The following is a 24615-nucleotide window of genomic DNA, read 5'->3' as shown; positions in this document are numbered from 1 at the left end:
GAGGAAAAAGGTTTTTTTTTGCTGAATTTTGAGGTTTGCAAAGGATTCTGGGTAACAGAACCTGGTGAGAGCCACACAAGTCACCCCATCTTGGATTCCCCTAGGTGCCTATTTTTCAAACATGCACAGGTTTGGTAGGTTTCCCTAGGTGCCGGCTGAGCTGGAGGCCAAAATCCACAGCTTGTCTCTTTGCCAAAAAACAGCTCAGTTTTCTTTGGGAAACTGTGATGTGTCCATGTTGTGTTTTGGGGCATTTTCTGTTGCGGGCACTAGGCATCCCCACACAAGTGAGGTACCATTTTTATCGGAAGGCTTGGGGGAACTCTGGGTGTAAAATCATTTGTGACTCCTCTCAGATTCTAGAACTTTCTGTCACCGAACTGTAAGGAGAAATGTTTTTTAGCCAAATTTTGAGGTTTGCAAAGGATTCTGGGTAACAGAACCTGATGAGAGCCCCACAAGTCACTCCATCTTGTATTCCCCTAGGTGCATACTTGTCAAACATGCACAGGTTTGGTAGGTTTCCCTAGATGACAGCTGAGCAAGAGGCCAAAATCCACAGCTAGGCACTTTGCAAAAAAGAGCTCTGTTTTCTTTGGGAAAATGTGATGTGTCCATGTTGTGTTTTGGAGCATTTCCTGTCGCAGGCACCAGGCCTACCCACACAAGTGAGGGACCATTTTTATCGAGAGGCTTGGGGGAACTCTTGGTGGAAGGTTGTGACTCCTCACAGATTCGAGAACTTTCTTTCACTGAAATGTAATGAAAAAGTGTTTTTTTTAGCAAACTTTTGAGGTTTGAAAAGGATTCTGGGTAACAGAACCTGGTGAGAGCCCCACAAGTCACTCCATCTTGTATTCCCCTATGTGTATACTTGTCAAACATGCACAGGTTTGGTAGGTTTCCCTAGATGACAGCTGAGCAAGAGGCCAAAATCCACAGCTAGGCACTTTGCAAAAAAGAGCTCTGTTTTCTTTGGGAAAATGTGATGTGTCCATGTTGTGTTTTGGAGCATTTCCTGTCGCGGGCACCAGGCCTACCCACACAAGTGAGGGACCATTTTTATCGGGAGGCTTGGGGGAACTCTTGGTGGAAGGTTGTGACTCCTCGCAGATTCAAAAACTTTCTTTCACTGAAATGTAATGAATAAGTTTTTTTTAGCAAACGTTTGAGGTTTGCAAAGGATTCTGGGTAACAGAACCTGGTGAGAGCCCCACAAGTCCCCTCATCTTGGATTCCCCTATGTGCATACTTTTCAAACATGCACAGTTTTGGGAGGTTTCCCTAGATGCCAGCTGAGCTAGAGGCCAAAATCCACAGCTAGGCTCGTTGCAAAAAACAGCTCTGTTTTCTTTGGGAAAATGTGATGTGTCCATGTTGTGTTTTGGAGCATTTCCTGTTGCGGGCACCAGGCCTACCCACACAAGTGAGGGACCATTTTTATCGGGAGGCTTGGGGGTACTCTTGGTGGAAGGTTGTGACTCCTCGCAGATTCGCGAACTTTCTTTCACTGAAATGTAATGAAAAAGTGTTTTTTTTAGCAAACTTTTGAGGTTTGCAAAGGATTCTGGGTAACAGAACCTGGTGAGAGCCCCACAAGTCACCTCATCTTGGATTCCCCTATGTGCATACTTTTCAAACATGCACAGTTTTGGGAGGTTTCCCTAGATGCCAGCTGAGCTAGAGGCCAAAATCCACAGCTAGGCTCGTTGCAAAAAACAGCTCTGTTTTCTTTGGGAAAATGTGATGTGTCCATGTTGTGTCTTGGGGCATTTCCTGTTACGGGCAGGAGGCCTACCCACACAAGTGAGGTACCATTTTTATCAGGAGACTTGAGGGAACTCTGGGCGGAAGGAAATTTATGGCTCCTCTCAGATTCCAGAACATTCTGTCACCGCAATGTAAGGAAAAATGTTTTTTAGCCAAATGTTGAGGTTTGCAAAGGATTCTGGGTAACAGAACCTGGTGAGAGCCCCACATGTCACCCCATCTTGGATTCCCCTAGGTGTCTACTTTTAAAAAATGCACACATTTGGTTGGTTTCCCTTGTGCCGGCTGAGCTAGGGGCCAAAATCCACAGCTAGGCACTTTGCAAAAAAAAGCTCAGATTTCTTTGGGAAAATGTGATGTGTCCATGTTGTGTTTTGGGGCATTTTCTGTTGCAAGCACTTGGTCTACCCACACAAGTGAGGTTCCATTTTTATCAGGAGACTTGGGAAACTCTGGGTGGAAGGAAATTTGTGACTTCTCTCAGATTCCAGAACTTTCTGTCACTGAAATGTGAGGGAAAAGGGTTTTTTTGCTGAATTTTGGGGTTTGCAAAGGATTCTGGGTAACAGAACCTGGTGAGAGTCCCACAAGTCACCCCATCTTGGATTTCCCTAGGTGCCTACTTTTTAAACATGCACAGGTTTGGTAGGTTTCCCTAGGTGCCGGCTGAGCTGGAGGCCAAAATCCACAGCTTGTCTCTTTGCCAATAAACAGTTCTGTTTTCTTTGGGAAAATGTGATGTGTCCATGTTGTGTTTTGGGGCATTTTCCTTTGCGGGCACTAGGCCTACCAACACAAGTGAGGTACCATTTATATCGGTATGCTTGGGGGAACTCTGGGTGGAAGGAAATTTGTGGCTTCTCTCAGATTCCAGAACTTTCTGTCACTGAAATGTGAGGGAAAATGTTTTTTTTGCTGAATTTTGGGGTTTGCAAAGGATTCTGGGTAACAGAACCTGGTGAGAGCCCCACAAGTCACCCCATCTTGGATTTCCCTAGGTGCCTACTTTTTAAACATGCACAGGTTTGGTAGGTTTCCCTAGGTGCCGGCTGAGCTGGAGGCCAAAATCCACAGCTTGTCTCTTTGCCAATAAACAGCTCTGTTTTCTTTGGGAAAATTTGATGTGTCCATGTTGTGTTTTGGGGCATTTTCCTTTGCGGGCACTAGGCCTACCAATACAAGTGAGGTACCATTTTTATCGGTATGCTTGGGGGAACCCTGGGTGGAAGGAAATTTGTGGCTTCTCTCGGATTTCAGAACTTTCTGTCACCGAAATGTAAGGAAAAAGTGTTTTTTAGCCAGATTTTGAGGTTTGCAAAGGATTCTGGGTAACAGAACCTGGTGAGAGCCCCACAAGTCACCTCATCTTGGATTCCCCTATGTGCATACTTTTCAAACATGCACAGTTTTGGGAGGTTTCCCTAGATGCCAGCTGAGCTAGAGGCCAAAATCCACAGCTAGGCTCGTTGCAAAAAACAGCTCTGTTTTCTTTGGGAAAATGTGATGTGTCCATGTTGTGTTTTGGAGCATTTCCTGTTGCGGGCACCAGGCCTACCCACACAAGTGAGGGCCCATTTTTATCGGGAGGCTTGGGGGTACTCTTGGTGGAAGGTTGTGACTCCTCGCAGATTCGAGAACTTTCTGTCACGGAAATGTAATGAAAAATTGTTTTTTTTAGCAAACTTTTGAGGTTTGCAAAGGATTCTGGATAACAGAACCTGGTGAGAGCCCCACAAATCACCTCATCTTGGATTCCCCTATGTGCATACTTTTCAAACATGCACAGTTTTGGGAGGTTTCCCTAGATGCCAGCTGAGCTAGAGGCCAAAATCCACAGCTAGGCTCGTTGCAAAAAACAGCTCTGTTTTCTTTGGAAAAATGTGATGTGTCCATGTTGTGTCTTGGGGCATTTCCTGTTACAGGCAGGAGGCCTACCCACACAAGTGAGGTACCATTTTTATCAGGAGACTTGAGGGAACTCTGGGCGGAAGGAAATTTATGGCTCCTCTCAGATTCCAGAACTTTCTGTCACCGCAATGTAAGGAAAAATGTTTTTTAGCCAAATGTTGAGGTTTGCAAAGGATTCTGGGTAACAGAACCTGGTGAGAGCCCCACATGTCACCCCATCTTGGATTCCCCTAGGTGTCTACTTTTAAAAAATGCACACATTTGGTTGGTTTCCCTTGTGCCGGCTGAGCTAGGGGCCAAAATCCACAGCTAGGCACTTTGCAAAAAAAAGCTCAGATTTCTTTGGGAAAATGTGATGTGTCCATGTTGTGTTTTGGGGCATTTTCTGTTGCAAGCACTTGGTCTACCCACACAAGTGAGGTTCCATTTTTATCAGGAGACTTGGGAAACTCTGGGTGGAAGGACATTTGTGACTTCTCTCAGATTCCAGAATTTTCTGTCACTGAAATGTGAGGGAAAAGGTTTTTTTTGCTGAATTTTGTGGTTTGCAAAGGATTCTGGGTAATAGAACCTGGTGAGAGCCCCACAAGTCACCCCATCTTGGATTTCCCTAGGTGCCTACTTTTTAAACATGCACAGGTTTGGTAGGTTTCCCTAGGTGCCGGCTGAGCTGGAGGCCAAAATCCACAGCTTGTCTCTTTGCCAATAAACAGCTCTGTTTTCTTTGGGAAAATGTGATGTGTCCATGTTGTGTTTTGGGGCATTTTCCTTCGCGGGCACTAGGCCTACCAACACAAGTGAGGTACCATTTTTATCGGTATGCTTGGGGGAACTCTGGGTGGAAGGAAATTTGTGGCTTCTCTCAGATTTCAGAACTTTCTGTCACCGAAATGTAAGGAAAAAGTGTTTTTTAGCCAGATTTTGAGGTTTGCAAAGGATTCTGGGTAACAGAACATGGTGAGAGCCCCACAATTCACCCCATCTTGGATTCCCCTAGGTGTCTACTTTTCAAAAATTCACACATTTGGTTGGTTTCCCTTGTGCCGGCTTAGCTAGAGGCCAAAATCCACAGGTAGGCACCTTGCAAAAAACAGAACTGTTTTCTTTGGGAAAATGTGATGTGTCCATGTTGTGTTTTGGGGCATTTCCTGTTACGGGCAGGAGGCCTACCCACACAAGTGAGGTACCATTTTTATCAGGAGACTTGAGGGAACTCTGGGCGGGAGGAAATTTATGTCTCCTCTCAGATTCCAGAACTTTCTGTCACCGCAATGTTAGGAAAAATGTTTTTTAGGCAAATGTTGAGGTTTGCAAAGGATTCTGGGTAACAGAACCTGGTGAGAGCCATACAAGTCACCCAATCTTGGATTCCCCTAGGTGTCTACTTTTTAAAAATGCACACATTCGGTTGGTTTCCCTTGTGCCGGCTGAGCTAGGGGCCAAAATCCACAACTAGGCACTTTGCAAAAAAAAGCTCTGATTTCTTTGGGAAAATGTGATGTGTCCATGTTGTATTTTGGGGCATTTTCTGTTGCAAGCACTTGGTCTACCCACACAAGTGAGGTTCCATTTTTATCAGGAGACTTGGGAAACTCTGGGTGGAAGGAAATTTGTGACTTCTCTCAGATTCCAGAACTTTCTGTCACTGAAATGTGAGGGAAAAGGGTTTTTTTTGCTGAATTTTGGTGTTTGCAAAGGAATCTGGGTAACAGAACCTGGTGAGAGCCCCACAAGTCACCCCATCTTGGATTTCCCTAGGTGCCTACTTTTTAAACATGCACAGGTTTGGTAGGTTTCCCTAGGTGCCGGCTGAGCTGGATGCCAAAATCCACAGCATGTCTCTTTGCCAAAAAACAGCTCTGTTTTCTTTGGGAAAATGTGATGTGTCCATGTTGTGTTTTGGGGCATTTTCTGTTGCAGGCATTAGGCATCCCCACACAAGTGAGGTACCATTTTTATCGGAAGGCTTGGGGGAACTCTGGGTGGAAAGAAATTTATGACTCCTCTCAGATTCCAGAACTTTCTGTCACCGAACTGTAAGGAGAAATGTTTTTTAGCCAAATTTTGAGGTTTGCAAAGGATTCTGGGTAACAGAACCTGGTGAGAGCCCCACAAGTCACCCATCTTGGATTCACCTAGGTGCCTACTTTAAAAAAATGCAAAGGTTTGGTAGGTTTCCCTAGATGCTAGCTGAGCTAGAGGCTAAATTCCACAGCTAGGCTCATTGCAAAAAACAGCTCTGTTTTCTTTGGGAAAATGAGATGTGTCCATGTTGTGTTTTGGGGCATTTTCTGTCGCGGGAATGAGACCTACCCACACAAGTGAGGTACCATTTTTATTGGGAGACTTGGGGGAACTCTGGGTGGAAGGAAATTTGTGACTCTTCTTAGACTCCAGAACCTTCTGTCACCGAAATGTAAGGAAAAAGTGTTTTTTTAGCAACATTCTGAGGTTTGCAAAGGATTCTGGGTAACAGAACTTGGTGAGAGTCCCACAAGTCACCTCATCTTGGATTCCCCTAGGTGCATACTTTTCAAACATGCACAGTTTTGGGAGGTTTCCCTAGATGCCAGCTGAGCTAGAGGCCAAAATCCACAGCTAGGCTCGTTGCAAAAAACAACTCTGTTTTCTTTGGGAAAATGTGTGGTGTCCTTGTTTTGTTTTAGGGCATTTCCTGTTGCGGACACTAGGCCTACCCACACAAGTGAGGTACCATTTTTATCAGGAGACTTGGGGGAACTCTGGGCGGAAGGAAATTTGTGGCTCCTCTCAGATTCCAGAACTTTCTGTCTCCGAATTGTAAGGAGAAATATTTTTTAGCCAAATTATGAGGTTTGAAAGTATTATGGGTAACAGAACCTGGTGAGAGCCCCACAAGTCACCCCATCTTGGATTCCCCTGGGTGCCTACTTTTAAAAAATGCACAGGTTTGGTAGGTTTCCCTAGGTGCCGGCTGAGCTAGAGGCTAAAATCCACAGCTAGGCTCTTTGCCAAAAAACAGTTCTGTTTTCTTTGGTAAAATGTGATGTGTCCATGTTGTGTTTTGGGACATTTTCCTTCGCGGGCACTAGGCCTACCAACAGAAGTGAGGTACCATTTTTATCGGGATGCTTGGGGGAACTCTGTGTGGAAAGAAATTTGTGGCTTCTCTCAGATTCCAGAACTTTCTGCACCCGAAATGTAAGGAAAACATGTTTTTTAGCCAAATTCTGAGGTTTGCAAAGGATTCTGGGTAACAGAACCTGGTGAGAGCCCCACAAGTCACCCCATCTTGGATTCCCCTAGGTGTCTACTTTTAAAAAATTCACACATTTGGTTGGTTTCCCTTGCGCCGGCTGAGCTAGAGGCCAAAATCGACAGGTAGGCACCTTGCACAAAACAGCACTGTTTTCTTTGGAAAAATGTGATGTGTCCATGTTGTGTTTTGGGGCATTTCCTGTTACGGGCACTAGGCCTACCCACAAAAGTGAGGTACCATTTTTATCTGGAGACTTGAGGGAACTCTGGGCGGAAGGAAATTTATGGCTCCTCTCAGATTCCAGAACTTTCTGTCACCGCAATGTAAGGAAAAATGTTTTTTAGCCAAATGTTGAGGTTTGCAAAGGATTCTGTGTAACAGAACCTGGTGAGAGCCCCACAAGTCACCCCATCTTGGATTCTCCTAGGTGCCTACTTTTAAAAAATGCACATGTTTGGTAGGTTTCCCTAGGTGCCGACTGAGCTAGAGGCCAAAATCCACTGCCGGGCTCTTTGCAAAAAAACAGCTCTGTTTTCTTTGGGAAAATGTGATGTGTCCATGTTGTGTTTTGGGGCATTTCTTTTTACGGGAACTAGGCCTACACACACAAGTGAGGTACCATTTTTATTGGGGGACTTGGGGGAACTCTGGGAGGAAGGAAACTTGTGGCTCCTCTCAGATTCAAGAACTTTCTGTCTCTGAATTGTAAGGAAAAATGTTTTTTAGCCAAATGTTGAGGTTTGCAAAGTATTCTGTGTAACAGAACCTGGTGTGAGCCCCACAAGTCACCCCATCTTGGATTCTCCTGGGTGTCAACTTTTCAAAAATGCACAGGTTTGATAGATTATCTCTGTGTCGGCTGAGCTAGAGTCCAAAATCCATAACTAGGCATCTTCCAAAAAACATGTAAAAATTTGATGTGTCTATGTTGCGTTTCCTATTGCAGGCATTAGGCCTACCCATGCAAGTGAGTTAGCATTTTTTTCGGGAGTCTTAAGGGAACACAGAATAGCAGAGCAAGTGTTATTGGCTCTTGTCTTTCTCTGCATTTTTTCCTTCCAAATGTAAGACAGTGTGTAAAAAAGACGTCTATTCGAAAAATGCCATTTAATTCACCTGCTAGTATGGGGACCACGGAATTCAGAGATGTGCAAATACCCACTGCTTCTGAAAACCTTATCTTTTGCCCATTTCGGAAATACAAAGGTTTCTTTGATACCTATTTTTCAGTCTTTATATTGCAAGGTGCCGCTCATTTATTGGCTGTGGGTACCTAGGGTTCTTGATTAACCTACAAGCCCTATATATCCCTGCAACCAGAAGAGTCCAGCAGAAGTAACATTGAAAAAAATTGCTGTTTTTTTACTACAATTTCCATATTTTGTTTCTTTCATCTGTTATTTTCTGTAGGAAAACCTTGTAGGATCTACACAAATGACCCCTTGTTGAATTTGGAATTTCGTCTACTTTTCAGAAATGTTTAGCTTTCTGGGATCTAGCATTGCTTTCACACCTATTTCTGTCACAAGTGGAAGGTGGCTGAAAGCACAAAAAATAGTAAAAATGGGCTATGTCCCAGTAAAATGCCAAAATTGTGTTGAAAAATTGGGCTTTCTGTTTCAAGTCTGCCTGTTCCTGAAAGCTGGGAAGCTGGTGATTTTAGCACCACAAACTGTTTGTTGATGCTATCTTCAGGGATAAAAACATCAGCCTTCTTCTACAGCCCTTTTCCCCCACTTTTTTAAAAAAATTACATTTTTGCTGTATTTTGGCTAATTTCTTGGTCTCTTTCAGGGAAACCCACAAACTCTGTGTACCTCTAGAATACCTAGGATGTTTGAAAAAAAGGACACCAATTTGGCATGGGTAGCTCATGTGGACAAAAGGTTATGAGGGCCTAAGCGCGAACTGCCCCAAATAGCCATAAAAAGGCCTGGCACCTGAGGTCGGAAAAGGCCTGGCAGTGAAGGGGTTAATAATATTTTCTTTTTATTAATTTATTCGTTTATTTTGGTAACAGAAGGACTTCCAGAGAAGTCAGTACAGCACGTCCTTACGATAATCATGAAAAATTATATAACCTAAAATACACATTTAAAATAGTGAAGAAAGATGCTTTCATGTGCTGTTTTATTTTCACGCCCATCACTTACAATGGTGAAAAACACATCTTTAGTGGAAATTGATTAAACACATTTCGTCTGTCCTAGTACCCTTATCCTAAAGAACAGCGGGCAATTAAATGTGTCCTTTTTTTACAGTACTATTTATTGCACGCATGAGATATTTCTGCTTGACTCCAGGGCGCACAATGGTCACATATTGATCGCCAACAATGCTTCTATAAGATCAGTCACCTCTAAGTGACTTGCTTGGTTCTTAAAGAAAGGATTTTCCCAAGACGTTCTGTGAGAACAACATATAATAGCCCTCATTTATCAAGGCAATTTACCCTGTCTTGAAGCATTAAAACTGTATGTGTTTCTTATGCTACCTTATGAGGAGTGTATTGTACCCTATGGAGTGATCCAAAGCGCCTGCTATATTTATATACCTTTCAACGAAAGATTTTAATTTACTGAAATCGGAGGGTACAGACCCCACTGTTCAGACAGAGCCAGAATTATTCTGGGATCATTGATCTAGGCTTGTACCTTTGGAAGACTATTTAAGCATTTTAACTACAAAAATGCTTCTCTATGCAGTGCCTATCAACATACGCTTAGCATCTTTCACAGTGTTTAATTTGTGAAAAAAATATATAAGAGAAAGCGTCCAAAGAATTCCCTGGTTGCCAAATAGATAGGATGCTTAGTTCTGATGCCACATAATTCCTCTTTCTGTAATCGCACTATGCTTCCTATGGTTGTATCGCACTCTTGCATGCTTTAGCCTATGTTTTAGCTCTTAGCCACTGTCGTCTTATGTTTCTCTTTATTCTTCGTTCTCCCTTTTCTGTCTGTCTCTCTCTTGGTCTGGATCAGAGTGTGATGATGATGATAAGCCCTGGTGCCGAAGAATAAGGGAACCGGCACAAATGAAGCTCGATTGCCACATAGCCTAAATTCCTTATCACATACATTGGCTATGAGGTAATCCCATTTCCCAGACAGGAGATACTGAGGTGCAGATTCTGTAAAAAATGTCGAAGAGGAGCAAATGAACTGAGGGAAATGTGGACAGAAGGCAAAATAAGCAAAAAAGGGGCCGAAAAAACAAGAAAAGAGACATTCTGCATTTGAAGTGCAGGAACAGTATGTATACCAGAAAAAGTTGCACAGAAAAAACAATGGTAATATAGGGAAGCATGGAGGTGGTGAAAAGGAAGACACATTACCACATAGAGTAGCAGAAAATAAGGGGGCCTAAGGCCCATATTTATATGTTTTAGCACTGCATTTGCGCCGCTTTTTGACGCAAAAGTGGCGCAAACGTACAAAATTCAGGCCCATAGTTATAATTTTTGACGCAAACCAGCACCGGCGCTGGTTTGCGTAAAAAACTGTACTACCGGCTAACGCCATTCCAAGGCACCAGGCGGGAGCCTTATTTATGGATTGACGTTAGCCGGTGCTGTGGCCTGGTTAGAGTAAAATAAAAATGACTCTGACCGGGCAACGCAGGCGTGGGGAAGAACGGGGGTTGTGCGTAATAAAAATGGTGCAAGTCAGGTTAGAGTAAAAATTCATGGCTCTAACCGGACTTACGCCATTTTTTGACGCACAACCCCCATTGAAATGGCTCCTTTCTTAGGAAAGACAGGAGTCATGCCCCCCTGCCCAATGGCCATGCCCAGGGGATTTCTGTCCCCTGGGCATGGTCATTGGGCACAGTGGCATGTAGGGGGGCCCAAGTGACCCCTGACCTGTTTTGGCCGGAGTTCGCCCCCCGCGCCTACAGCACCACCCAGCTGTGCCGTGTCCCTGACCCCCGTCCACGCTGCTTATCCTGTGGCTTCTGGTAAGCGTCACTAGTCTTGTTAATTGCTGTACTGTTACTGTTTTTCTTCCATCGTACTCATTGTGCCTTACTATTACTGCTTCCATCGTTGTTTTGTGCCTGTTTTCGGTGGTCCTCCTGGCGTTTCTTGTGCCTTTTCACCCCTTGTACACTCCTCCTCGGGCTCTCCCTGAGCCGATCCGTCTGCCTTCCCTGCCGCTGCGTCCCTGCGGCCCCACCCCCCTCGCGCCCCCATTTGCTTTCCCCTCCGACCTCCCGCCTCCCAGCTGCTCCTCCCTCTCACCTCCCCCTCATAATGGCGGTCACGCGCAGCGGGCGCATCGCTGGTGAGCCGGAGGCACGCCAGAGGCAACCCCGTCTGCGCCCATCCGCACCTGGACCACGCCCAGCGCTTCAGAAAACTACTTCTCCTATTAAAAAAATTATCATGAAGTGCTGGAATGTCACTTACAAACTGAAGACAAATTGTCAAAGTCAGTTGGTCAATCAGTCGCCCACTCCATATTGGAGATTGAGCTTCCTAGGACCACGCTAGCCTCAACCAAGGAGGTATTATTCTACTGTTTCCTGGTCCAACAGATCACCTGCCCCGTGCCGCGTGTCTTCAGTTTGTAAGTGACATTCCAGCACTGGGTCCTGACGAAGCGTCACGGGATCATTTATTGACCCAAAAAAGACGCGAAACATGTTGACCACAAATAGACAGGATTAGGCATACTACCCTTCCTTCTTTGTAGAGTACAGCGGGACATTATTCCCGCTAAAACTCTGAATGATTTTAATATTGGCCTGAACCTTTCCTCTGATTCATTAAAGTGATGTTTTAGGCTCAGAGCCAATTTTTTCATAATCACACTCTCCTTCACTCACACATCCTTCTCTATCTCTTTAGTCAGTTTTCGTTCCAGACCTCCACCTGGCAAATTGCCTTCGGTTGAGTACCATCCCAATTTGTGGGTGGTCCTCCAGACATTGCAGCACCGGTCTGACGACGAGAAAGCACAATGATGAAACCTGTCACCCTAGTGGGTGCTTGAGGGCTCTCCTGATATCAATTATATCTCTGACTACCTTCGCCCCTGTTTTCCTATGCAGTAAATAGGTTTGTCGTCTTTTGGAACAGTATACTTTTCTATATAACAGGTTATTTGGGAGACCGTACACTGGACCAGTAACCTCCCTGTCCCTCTCTTGTATTTAATACCACCTCACACACCCCCCAGCCTTCTTACCACCTGGGCCCCAACCACTGATGAAGAAACGGAAAAAACAATGAACTCCATCCACTCTGGATCTCCCTCCGACCCCTGCCCCCTTGGATATATAACAAAGCCAGCCCAACAGTCGCCCCCAAACTTCGTGCTATTATCAACAGCTCATTCAAAACTGCCACCTTCCCAGACCCCTGGAAGCATGCAGAAGTCACCGCTCTCCTAAAAAAGCCCAAAGCTGACCCAGACAACCTCTCCAACTACCGCCCCATCTCTCTCCTCCCTTTCCCCTCCAAGGTCGCTGGGAAACTAGTAAACTCCCGCCTATCTCTCTTCCTCAAGGAAAACCGCACACTCGACCCCTCCCAATCTGGGTTCCGCAAGAACCACAGCACGGAAACCGCCCTCATCGCATGCACTGACGACATCAGAACCAGAGTCAACAAGGGCGAGACCGTCGCACTCATACTCCTGGACCTCTCTGCAGCCTTTGACACTATCTGCCACCACACACTCCGCACACGCCTCCACAACTCTGGGATTCGGAACAAAGCCCTAGACTGGCTCACCTCCTTCCTCACCGACAAAACCCAAAAAGTCCATCCAATCCACTTCCACCAAAATCACATGCGGAGTCCCCCAAGTATCCTCCCTCAGCCCCACACTCTTCAACATTTACATGATCCCGCTGGCCAACATCCTCCAACCACACGGAATCACCATCCTCTCCTATGCCGACGACACACAACTCATCTTCTCCCTCACCCGCAACCCCACCATCGCCAAAACCAACCTCCACGCTGCCCTCCTTGACACCACTGCCTGTATGACAGCTAACCACCTCAAGCTCAACTCCAACAAAACCGAGATCATCATTTTTGGCCCCCACAAAAACATATGGGACACCTCCTGGTGGCCCACCACTCTAGGCCCCGCACCCACCCCCGCAAACCACGCACGCAACCTCGCATCATCCTAGATCCCTCCCTTTCCATGGCCCAGCAAATCAACGCCGTCACCTCCTCCTGTTTCAACACACTCCGCACACTGAAAAAAACCTTCAAATGGATTCCCACAGAGACCAGAAAGACCGTCACCCACGCACTCATCAGCAGCAGGCTAGACTACGGTAACGCCCTCTAAGCCGGCACCACACTCAAACTCAAGCAAACTTCAGCGAATCCAGAACACAGCTGCGCGCATCATCCTGGACCTCCCCTGCCACGAACACATCTCACCACACCTCAAAGCTCTCCACTGGCTCCCCATAGACAAAAGGATCACCTTCAAGATCCTCATCCAAGCACACAAATCCCTCCACAACACCGGCCCAACCTACCTCAACGAAAGAGTGAACTTCCACACTCCCACCCGTCACCTCCGATCCGCCGACCTCTCACTCGCCACAGTCCCCCACATCAAACACACCACCACAGGAGGCAGATCCTTCTCCTAACTCGCCCCCAAGACCTGGAATTCCCTCCCCACCAACCTCCGCAAGACCCAGGACCTCCTGCTCTTCAGGAAAAACCTCAAGACATGGCTCTTCGAACACTGATCACCCCTCCTCCAGCGCCTTGAGACCCTCACGGGTGAGTAGCACACTATATACATTTTTTGATTGATTGATTGATTGAAGTTAGGCCCCCCATGCCACTTAAAAATAAATAAATACTTACCTCTACTTACCTGTTCTTACCTGGGATGGGTCCCCCCATCCATGTGTGTCCTCCAGGGGTGGGTGAGGGTGGCAGGGGGTGTCCCTGGGGGCAGGGAAGGGCACATGTGGACTGCTTCCATGGTCCATGTAAATGAGCCCACAGGTCCCTTAATGCCTGCCCTCACCCAGGCATTAAAAAACAGCGCAAATCAGGCTGTGCGCCATTTTTTATGGCCCACCCCCTCCTGTGTGTCAAAATGACGCAGGAGTATAAATAAGGTGCACATGCCTTAAAGTCATTTTTTGGACGGGAACGCCTACCTTGCATGTCATTAATGCAAGGCGGTTTCACGCTTCCAGAAAATGACGCACACTGCTGAATTTTGACGTTCGTGGGGTCGGGCGTCAAAGTATAAATATGGTGTTAGGTTTGCGCAGCTTTTACTTAAAAAAAGATGCAAATGCGGCACTAAAAAAGTATAAATCAGGCCCTCAGAGGGAAATATAATTGTCATTAAAAACAAACAGAAAAAATCTCATTAATAAGTTACTCATAGGAAAGTATCCTCATTGGTGCAACAGTTCCTACAGTTACTATTTCCCCGACCCCTTATTATCTGTTCTAGTTGTAGATTTTTATAGGAGCTGCATTGGGTGACAAACAAAGAAGGACTGCTGCTGAGCTCACAGGAGCCCTCAAAATTGTGTGAGAAAGTGTTCCAGTGCAGGAATGTAGGAAGGTTTTCAGAAGTGGATTAGTCTGACCCTTGATGCCTGGCACTTGGCAAGGCTTGTCAAGATTGCCCTTGGCTATGATGCATTAAAGCACCAAAGACCCCACTCTTTGGATAGTGAAATACTAATAATAATCAGGATGCAGTGGGCCCACAAAGACCCACTTCCCTGTGCTACTGCACCTGTTGACCTATTGATACCTTTGTGCTTATGGCCGAGAAGGATATGGGAAGAAACATGATAAAAGGGAGGAGACTAGAACGCCACAAAACCCACCACAGAGCCAGCACAGATAACAATGGCAACGGGCCTGCTAGAACACTGACAGTAAAAATAAAACTGTGGGAGAGAGGGAGTAAATTGTGAGCAAGATGTGTAGACTCTGGAGCAATACCTAAAGGCACAGGAAGGAAAGACCCAGAAATGCTTTTTTATGGTGGCAAGACAATTCTGTATTCATCAGGTGGGATCCTCATTCTGATTTAAATCATTGCGGTATATGTCGAGGTGAGTCTTGCAGGGTCTCAATTGTCCAAGAAATTCTCAGAGACTGGCAAAAACTATTTGGCTGGCAGACAAGTGACAAATAGAACAGCAAGATAATGGGGTAGATGACAGACTAAGGAGGGGTAAATATTGTTTCATCGTGTGTACTGGAACAATTGTCTTCTCCACTTGTGTAGGATTTTGATCTGTCACTCTAGATTTCTGGAATTAAAAGCAGGTAGGAATTTTATTACCAGGGTTCTCAAAATGGTTCGAAATATTCTGCAAATTAAGGATTCAAACATAAAATCTGCCTAAGTAGCACCTAGCCAGTTTTAGTAAAAGAAAACGTGTACCAATTGACTGAGTCTTTCACGCAGGTGCCTTTGAAATATTTATAGTGTTTTCAACCGAGGTTTATTGGTATCTAGCATTGTGATACTCCTATACATTATTATTACAGTACTGTGAGCTGAAAACATGTAATCAGATTGGCTTGAGCCATACTCCTTCTCAGTTATTGATTTACTGCAAAGTCAAAAAAGTGATTGGCCACAAAATGAGCTGCTGCCATTTTATGACTCACGGACGTGGTCCCACTGTGGTAGAAAACAAACAAAAATAAGGAATAATGGGGTAGAGCAGGAGGACCAGGGTTAGCAAGCAAAGAGATCTTAGCTGGCATTGGGGGTTGGGTGAAGATCCCAGCACAGGATAAGCCATGTGGCCAGCCTTACGCTGCCTACTGCCATGGTACAAAAGGCTGTGCACGGCTGGAGTCATCTGCCTGCAGGGGTTTGGTACAGGTCCTGTGACACACTGTGCTTGGTTGGTTGCCTACAGTAGTTGGTCACGCACTGTGGTAAACCCACACCACCCGTGGCCAAAGGCCTGCGGGCCTGGGGTAGGCCTACTTAGGTATGATAATAAAATATTGTTTTATGTTACAAAACCCTAGAAATTCACTGAAAAAGCAAAGGTTAAAGTGATTGTAGTGTCTTACAAGTTTACACGTTTTATAATGGAACACTTTTGGCTCTGAATGGACCCCATAGCAGTGTGACATAATCACTAGAACGTAATGTAATGAAAGCTTGGTTTAAATTGTGAGGAGTGTAGTATATATGATGCTTTCTCTTTATTTGTCTTTACTCTATATGCATATGTCATTTGCGTTTGTCATTATTCTTTGTCATCACCTTCTATAGGATGCTCCGTGAGTGGTTCAGAACTGTTAGGTGATATTGTACCAGAGCTTGAGAAGCTGACCAGTTGTCTCTTATGTTGTGGGTACATCCATTTTGTGAAATAAAGCTGAAACACTTAGGCCCATATTTATACTTTTTGACGCAAAACTGCGCTAACGCATTTTGCGCCAAAAAAATTAGCACCGGCTAACGCCATTCTGAAGCGCCATGCGGGCGCCGTATTTATTGAATGGCGTTAGCCGGCGTTAGCCGACCGGCGCTGCCTGGTGTGCGTGAAAAAAAAAACACGTACACCAGGCAGCGCCGGCGTAGGGAAAAATGGCGTTTGGGCGTCCACAAATGGGGCAAGTCAGGCTGAGGCAAAAAAATCGTCTTAACCTGATTTGCGCCATTTTTTTACGATGCCCATCCCCCATTGAAATGACTCCTGTCTTAGCAAAGACAGGAGTCATGCCCCCTTGCCCAATGGCCATGCCCAGGGGACTTCTGTTCCCTGGGCATGGTCATTGGGCATAGTGGCATGTAGGGGGGCACAAATCAGGCCCCCCTATGCCACAAAAAAAATACTTACCTGGACTTACCTTAATGTCCCTGGGGTGGGTCCCTCCAGCCTTGGGTGTCCTCCTGGGGTGGGCAAGGGTGGCAGGGGGTGTCCCTGGGGGCAGGGGAGGGCACCTCTGGGCTCATTCTGAGCCCACAGGTCCCTTAACGCCTGCCCTGACCCAGGCGCTAAAATCCGGCGCAAATGCAGGTTTTTTAGACCCGCCCACTCCCGGGCGTCATTTTTGCCCGGGAGTATAAATACGACGCAATAGCATCGCAGTCATTTTTTAAGACGGGAACGCCTACCTTGCATATCATTAACGCAAGGAAGGTGTTCACGCAAAAAAATGACGCTAATTCCATGGACTTTGGCGCTAGACGCGTCTAACGCCAAAGTATAAATATGGAGTTAGTTTTGCGTCGAATTCGGCGCAAACGGAGTATAAATATGCCCCTTATTTTCTCCTACTCAATATTTCCAGTGGATTTTGTTTGGGTCTTATTCTAGCTTTACATCTACTCCACATGATTTAGTACCAGGAGTGGGGTTTTCTGTTCGCCACATGATTTCGGAGACCAATCTAAATGCGGAGCTAAGCGGGAAATATTATTCTTCAAGTGGTGAGCACATTTTCCTGTTTATTGTATGTTCCATGAACCGGTTACTGCCCACTAACTTACAACGGTTACTTGCTCCATGTGCATCAGACTGCATACAATTGGCTCACCGCCAGTGTATTTCTTCAAAATCCCAATGCCGGATTTGTCTCCATGAGCAAGCCACTCCTCATGTTCAGCGTGCTATGTGGCGAGCCTCCTAACGTCGACTACATCCCCGCAGGCTTTGGTGTGTCCAAACGTGTTGCATCTACACATCAGCGACTAACGTAGATTAGGTAGAATTTGCATCCTTTATTAAAACACAGCCTTATTTGTCTCCTAGTAATTTCACACGTTCTCTCGCCAGTCAGCATTTAGCAATCAGACGACTCACAGAAAAGTTTCTTCGATAGACAAATATATTCAGATATTAATAATTATTTTTAGTTCATCATCTTTTTCGTGAAAGCGCAAGTTATTTATTTTTTCCCTCAGGTGAGATTTAATTTATTCTCTCATACTTTATCACTCACTATTGCTATGATTCAGGGTGCTGGCCAACCATCTCCTTTCTTACAAAGGGCAAGTAAACCTGACAATAATTCGAAGGAATGGCTGCACATCTTAACAAATTACATTGCCGGCATTGATGCTATTATTTACTCACCTGCCAGGACGATGGGATTAGTTTCCAATCACTTAGGAATTGCTAGTCAAAGCATGTTTAATAACTTGCCATTAGTTCCTGCACCCACTGGTGAGAATATTGTTTGGGATGTGTATTTGGAAGCAAAGGGAATGATGTGCAAACAGAATTCTGAAGATCCCAGTGTTCTATTGAGAGAGACACAATTTCTTTAAATGCAGAAAATCAAGTGAGGAGATGGTTGAATTGTATATTGCAATGCTAAGGATCCTAGCTTTCAAATGCAAATTTGGGAACACTGGGGACCTTTGTATTAGGGACCAATTTGTTTTTAACTGTTATTCTAAAAAAAAAGCGCAGGAGAGACTTTTAACATGTAGAAATCCTTCTTTGCTGGAAACAATAAATATTGCGAAATGTAGTGAGAAATCCATTATAACAACACAGGTCATGTCCAACCAAAGTGCTGTTCCTGGTGGTTCAAGGAATTACATGGGAAATTATCCCTTGTGTTCAGCAGTTGGAAAGAGATGTAACCGCTTTTGTAAGGTTGGCCATTTTCTAGCAGTTCGATTGTTGATGGTGCTGCAGATTAATTAAAGATGAATAGTATAACAGATTAAACAGAAAGTGTTCAAGACAGTGCCAGTACATTGTCTAATGGTATCTTAACTATAGACGGTCCTCAGTCCTGAGACACACACCTCTAGGTTGCAAATGCACAAGAAATTCAAAGGGCCATTTTGTCAGGTACCCATTGATGGTAACATTATTGCTGCAATAGGAGATTTAGGAGCACCAGTTACCATTTTAGCAGACACTATGTTTTTCTTTTCAAATATGGCATAAACGCACTGTTCTTACTCCAGCAGATAAAAATCCCATAGCATTTGGGGAACAGGACGTAGAGATGTTAGGATAATTCATATCTTCACTTGGGTGTTTAGGTAGAGAGATTTTCACTAAGATTTATGTGACTGTGAAAAGGCGAGATATCATGGTATGGATGGATCTAGCTGAATTGGGAATTTACCTACTTCCTGGACATGATGCAACTATTGTACTAGGTTTAATGTCAATTTTTAATATAGACATCCAGGATAATTTGAAGAGATAGTTGTTGAAACTGTATTTCAATGTTTTCAAAGATATGATTGGAACTGTATAAGGGTTTGAGCACATCAATAAGCTAAATAAAATGCTACACCAGTAATACAGAAGATAAGACCTGTACTAACCAGTGTCATAGAAGACTTAAAAGGAATACTGGAGAGTTCTGATGGTGTTATTGCTGCTACAGACTCCTCGGAATGGGTATCTCCAATTGTCCCTGCAAAGAAACGTTCAGGGAATTTGAGGTTATATGTGGTGTGTGGACCTGAGGTCACTCAACCAAAAAATCTTGTGGACTGTCATTATTTACCATATATTTAGGAAATGATTGACAATGTTGGGGGTGCCACATACTTTTCTACCATAGATTTGCATTCAACCTATCAAATCCCCCTCAGCCCGGCCTCACAATCACTAACAACTTTTGTCACCCCTTATGTTGTATATAAATATATTAGGCTGACGTTTGGTCTTGCGTCTGCCACAAGCATTTTCCAAAAACGGATGGACATACTTTTCCATAATGAGTCACAGGTGCAAGCTTTTCAGGACAATATTTTGGTCTTTACCAAAACTGAAGATCATATTGTCATTTTGGAAAGGGTTGTCAAACTCATAGAAGGATATGGCATGACGGCAAAGTTAAACAAATGCAAGTTCATGGTACAAAAAGTCGAGTATCTGGATCACACAATCTCAGAAAATGAGATTAAACCAAAGGCCTGCAATGTTGAGGCTATTAGGAAGGTACCTCCACCTATGGACAAAGACTCACTAAGATCTTTCCTTGGCCTGTGCGAATATTACACATGCTTGGTTCTTGGGTATGCTCTTCAAGTACAACCATTGTGGTCACCACTCAAGAAAGGAGTGAATCTTGAGTGTTCCACGCAGGTGAACCAGGCTTTTGAAAATATTCAGAAACTTGTAATCAATGCTCTTACTCTGCAACCATAAGAGCCCAATGGTAAATCATTCACTACTGTAGATGCCAGCCTCAAAGGTATAGGAGCTGTGTCTGGACAATGGGTTAAAGTAACAGAAACCATTGTAGCCATCGCCTCTAGGACTCTGAGTGAAGCAGATGCAAACTACAGTACTGCTGAGCGGAAAGCGCTTGTGTGTGTTTGGGCAGTGAACTTATACTCATGGGGAACATCTTTTGATATATTCACTAATCACAAATCTTTGGTATGTCTCTTGGAGGGTAACAGCCGAGGCAAAGCATCTGCCCGATTAGTTGCTAGAATTTTTGCAAGAATTATTTGGAAGGAGGCGAACGTTTTTGTGCAGATTGTCTTTCATGTCTTAACTGAAAGTGATGATGAATGTGTTGTAACCGTGATGGATGCTGGTGTTATCTCTGAAGATAAATGGATGTCAGCCACAGGACAAGATGAAGTCTTACAAGAAGTTTTTCATTACATAAAGGTCAGTTGGACTTCAGACAAATCACTTTCAGGGAAACTTAGAACCTTTGCACAATTTTCATTTGAATTATCATGTGAGAATGAAAATTATTTATGCAATAACTTGTTTATTCCTCCTTCAGGGTTGCGAGAACGCATTACGTTATTAGCACATGTTGCCCATTTATGTATTTCAGCAACTTCTAAATAGTTAAATGCAACATTTTTGGTGGCCAAGACAATACAAAACATTATCCCCAATGGTTGAAAAGAGAGCAGATCGGTGTAGGGGCTTGCTTGAAATGCCACCAAATGTCTTCTCGGGTTAAAGTACCACTCTTGCCGCACAGGTGTCTCCAAAGGCTCATCAGCCGTGGCTCAAGGGAGCCATCAATAAGACAGTTTCAAAGAAATGGAGCACACTGCCTACACTCCAGCAACAAAGTATGACCCCCCAATGCATCATAGTAAATGCAGTTAAATTCGTAGTCCATTCAAAAAGTAATAAAGTCTTTCACAGCCGTAGGTGCAGCAAGTGCTGTATATCCCTGTACACATGTTTCTGGGTTTAGCCCGTTATCAGCAGGGAGCAGCACGGTATATGGGCTTGCTTGAAATGACGCCAAATGTCTTCTCTGGTTAAAGTACCACTCATGGTGCACAGGTGCCTCCCAAGGCTCGTCAGCCGTGGCTCAAGGGAGCCGCCAACAAGACAGTTTCAAAGAAAGGGAGCACACTGCCTGCACTCCAGCAACAAAGTATGACCCCAGTGCATCATGGTAAATGCAGTCAAATTCATAGTCCATTCAAAGAGTAATAAAGTCTTTCACCTCCGTAGGTGCAGCAAGTGCTGTATATCCCTGCACACGTGTTTCTGGGTTTAGCCTGTCATCAGCAGGGAGCAGCATGGTATAGAGGCTTGCTTGAAATGCCGCCAAATGTCTTCTCAGGTTTAAGTACCACTCATGGCGCACAGGTGCCTCCCAAGGCTTGACAGCTGTGGCTTAAGGGAGCCATCAATAATACAGTTTCAAAGAATTACAGTAACAGAAAAAGGCAAACTTGCATGTCTCAGAGTAGGTTATGCTCAGAGAGAGAAGGCATGCAGAGGATAAAAGGGAAGGAGAAGGATATATGAAAGAGAAGAAAAAAGGAGAGGTAACAGACAAGTTTTGAATAAAGGTCAGTTGTTCATGCCAGAGTTAAGGGAAGTAGAGGATATTTTTGAGACATCGCTCAGTTTGAGGATGCAAGAAAGTAGACATTATTTACTTATGAAAATAATAAGAGTTTTTAATCTGCACTCAGTGGAAGCAGTAACTTCAAGATCAAAGCAGTGTTAGAAAATATGTAGGAAATAATGGAAAGGAGAGTCTTCAAATATTGCAATGGGTGTCTACCTGGTGTTCACCCTTAGGTTTGGCTCACACTATTGATTGCAAGACAGATTTGAATGCATTTGAATGATCTGGTTTCAACTGGCACTAGATGGAATGTGAGGACAGCGATAGAGCTGAAAATGCAGTGCTTTCCCTCATGTCACAAAAATCATCAGAATGTGGCAAGTTTCAGTTTATGAAAGTTTTAAGAGTGAAAACCTAATATACAAAGCTACACTGACCACATTTTCCTTGTATTTCAGTGTTTGATTTAGGTGCCTTTTGAATTAAATCACATGCTAAAAGAATCAATCTGATGTTAAAATGTAATATAGATTCTAGACTAACAGCACCATTAGAAACAATAGTGAATCCTTGTAGTTAATGAAAGATTAATGAGTATAAAAATATTTGCAAATGAAAGAAATGCACTTCTCTGTTATACTTAATGAAATGCGGTAACAAGTTTTTTCCTTTTGTATGAAATATATTGCTCATATGATGAAATATTAATGATGATGCATATTATATGTGTTTTACTGAAATATTCATCAAATGTATTTTATGATTTTACTTGTGTTCCTTGTGTTAGCATAAGTTAGGCCTACGGAGCTTGCATTTTGCAATCATGTAAAAGTGTTGAATTATTTTTTTCATAACATAAAGGCCCTCATTACAACATTGGTGGTAATATCCGTTTCTGCCACGGTCATTATGACCCACAGCTCGGAAGCTGCCAAAATTTTGACACACACACAAGTCCGCCACACCAAAGGTCAGTGATAAACTGGCGATAACAAAATCTCCACCGTCACGCCAACAGAAATACACCCACACTATCACGACCCACGAATCCACATGGCGGTCTTTCAACCGCGGTATTCCCACACTCAAAATACACACACATTTACAAAACACAACCACATTGGACAATTACAAGTACATATACCTGATACACATACACACACCACTCCCACACACCCAATACAATATAAAACACACACCCACATCACCCACAAACCCCTACGACAAAAATCCTGAAAGAAGGCCAGAGAGAGACACTACAAACTACAACCAAGCATCCACAGGCACACAATACCATCACCCACATAACTTCCATGCACCTCACACAACACACCACTAAATATCACCCCACACATCACAACACACACCACCCCAGACATCACCCACACCACCCCATGGCACGGCAAAGACACCCTCTGAGGAGGAGCTCAGGGTCGTGGTGGAGGAAATCGTCCGGGTAGAGCCACAGCTATTCAGATCACAGGTGCAGCACACCTCCATTGCTAGGAAAATGGAGCTATGGCGGAGAATAGTGGACAGGGTCAACGCAGTGGGACAGCACCCAAGAAATAGGGATGACATCAGGAAGAGGTGGAACGACCTACGGGGGAAGGTGCGTTCCGTGGTACCAAGACACCACCTTGCGGTTCAGAGGACTGGCGGCGGACCCCCACCTCCTCCCCCACAACTAACAACATGGGAGGAGCAAGTCTTGGCTATCCTGCATCCTGAGGGACTCGCAGGAGTAGATAGAGGAATGGACTCTGGTAAGGCAATTCTTTACTACTATATCCCCCACCCTACCTGCATGCCATCACATACCCCCACCTTCGCCCTCACCCCATCACTCCAACTCCTCACAAATGTCCAAATATCACAAACCACACATCCCAACACCAAGCCCTGCATGCAACAACAAAGCATGGACACCGATCACCAAAGCATGGCCACTGCACATACCCATACGCCCCCCTAAACCATCATCACACAAGGTCCCACACAGGAATGCAAGCACTGGGGTACACGGTCACCCACCCATTGCACACTATGGCACACACAGATGCAATAATCATGCTTTTATACCCCTACAGGACCCCTAGCCAACGTCACCGCACAGGAGGGTCCAGACATGTCCACACCACCAACAGAAGAGGCCCACAGTGATGACAGCAGCTCTGTCCAACTGGATCTAGATGAACTGCCCGGCCCATCTGGGACCTCGTGACAGTTGGTTCCCCTGACACAGTCACAGGCCACCACAGAGCTTCCCCCCTCTGGAAACACCAGCACAGCACCCACCCAGCACGTCAATCAGCAGTGTGTCCACCACTACAGGGAACCCAGGCTAACCCACCACCCCAACAACAACAGGGACCTGGGGGCAGTGGCAGTGGGCACACGGTCCAGGGGACAGAACCAGGGAACCAGGGGAACTGGGAGGGCTGCTGTGCGACAGGAGGAGGAGAGGCCCAGGGAACCCACTCTCCACGATGCCCTCTCCAACATCATGGGAGCCTACCATCATTCCCAGGAGACGATGGCAACAGTACTGGACAAGTTTCAGGAGACCCAGCGGCTGCAGGAGGAACAGTATTTGGGCTTCAGGGAGGAACTCAGATCCATCAATTCCACCCTGGGCACCATTGTAGGGGTGCTAAAGGAAGTCCTCAACACCAGGAGGGACACAGTGGCACAACAAGGGGCCCCTGACACTAGCATGGACGATACACTGCCCACTACCTCCGCCGGCGCTAGTGGACAGGAGGCACCACCACAGGACCACCACACCAGCACCCCACCCCCAGCAGAGGGAGAACCACCCCGCAAACGGTCCTTGAGATCCAGGATAAAGACAGAGAACAATGTCAAGACCCCCGCCAAGAAAAGAGACCGCCCTGAATGTCATCCTTTTGTCCCACCTTGTCACCCTGTCCATCCTCAAACT

This window comes from Pleurodeles waltl, chromosome 9 (genome assembly GCF_031143425.1).
Source record: "Pleurodeles waltl isolate 20211129_DDA chromosome 9, aPleWal1.hap1.20221129, whole genome shotgun sequence".
Classification (NCBI taxonomy): domain Eukaryota; kingdom Metazoa; phylum Chordata; class Amphibia; order Caudata; family Salamandridae; genus Pleurodeles; species Pleurodeles waltl.
This window is presented reverse-complemented; position numbering follows the sequence as displayed.